We start from the raw sequence: 1,547 nt of genomic DNA, 5'->3' as shown, positions 1-1,547 counted from the left end.
CAAACTCGCTCTCTCCGAGTTTGCTGCAACAACAATTGCACGCAGTTCGCCAAACAAAATTTCTGCATAACACCGACCTAAAACAGTAAATAGTAACACGAATACATAAAAGCAGAAGGAAACACGAACTATTCAGAACGAAAAATGACACTAAAGATGGCACAACGCCGAAACCGGGTTGTCTCCAAACCTAATTTGACAAGGGATGACATAAAATCCTTCCGCAATACAACATACTCCTACCCTGTCGGAAACACAAACAACCAAAATGACGTTTTGTTGTTATTTATTATTTAACCAAGAATAGGAAAACAAAAGTTTGATAAGCGTTTTCATTTCAGTTTCTACTGATTCTAGTGACGACCAGGGTATCCAGATTGTTAGAAAGAAAAAAGACATTTCTGAAAAAAATCGCAAAGTTCATAAAATTGGTTTAAATAATCTTTTATTTTAAAAATTAGATTTTGTTTAATGCAGATTTTAAAACCAAAAACGAATATAACGCCTTCATGGTAATAATAAGTAACACAAATCACTTATATAACATTAATGTACAAACAAATTTCTTTAATAATATTCATACTTTTAAAAAACATTTGTATTAACACATTTTCCAATCGGACTGCGTTATTAATAAAGTTATTATAACTCATATTAATTTATTAATCGCACAATCCGCTTTTAAGTGCTGGGCGCTAAAAATAAAATAAAAGCTATAATAAGGCGGGATAATCTTTCCACAACTGAAATTGCAAGTTTCACATTCAACGGGAGTTGTTGTTGTAGCGGCACTACTAAGCCCCGCCATATTTGGGTCTACGTTCAATCATTGTCGTCGAGCTCAACTAACGGGAGGCCCAGAAAACGAGCTGTTTCGATGGGTTCGGACCATCGGGAGTTGTCACAAATGCTGGTTTAATATTGGCAAATGTTCGATATGCTACAACAAAAACGAAAACAATAAAAAGTGTTGCCACATCAAATTGAAGCTCTAACTCTATAACCTAACATGATAGCGCACAAAAAAATTGAATTGAAGGTAAAAATCGCGGCGATTTCCTACATTTTTACGGGCAAATATTCAAAAAAAAATCGTTAGATTAACGCTAATCGCCCAATCTGGACACTCTGGTGACGACTCTACCCGTTTTCATAAAATCATCTGCGCACATTATTTCATTTCGCAAGAATTTCATTACTGAGGCCAATGCTAACGGTTCTTTGAAATGAATTTTTTGAACTTCGGGTCGAGTAAAGTTAATGCAGTTAGCAAAAAAGAATGTTCGATGGATGGAGTTTAGACTACTACAGAATTCACATTTCTGAAAATATTTTTACGATTATTTTACAATTAGTCGATTAAAAATCGATTAATTACAAACATAGCTACGATACAAATAAATCGTAAATTGGAAAAAAAGTAATCGATTCATTTAATCGAATGATAAATCGTTGCCATTACTAATTAAGTGTTTTTATTTGTCCATATGAATGGATTACATTCCTTAATTTTTTTGAAATTGTCTCGCTCCTATTGGTTGTCGCTG

General features: G+C 33.7%; 1 protein-coding gene across 5 annotated transcripts in view; it reads left to right on the top strand.

Annotated features, from left to right (window-relative positions):
* The window catches only part of LOC118733183 (broad-complex core protein isoforms 1/2/3/4/5-like), a gene marked incomplete at its 3' end in the record, with an annotated part of 63,411 nt that overhangs the window by 27,987 nt on the left and 33,877 nt on the right, over positions 1-1,547 (top strand).

Source organism: Rhagoletis pomonella, unplaced genomic scaffold (assembly GCF_013731165.1).
Source record: "Rhagoletis pomonella isolate Grant_MI unplaced genomic scaffold, Rhpom_1.0 Rhpom_scaffold_00002, whole genome shotgun sequence".
NCBI classification, from domain to species: Eukaryota; Metazoa; Arthropoda; class Insecta; order Diptera; family Tephritidae; genus Rhagoletis; species Rhagoletis pomonella.
Note: the sequence above shows the minus strand (reverse complement) of the source record. Positions and strands in the feature narration are given on the sequence as shown.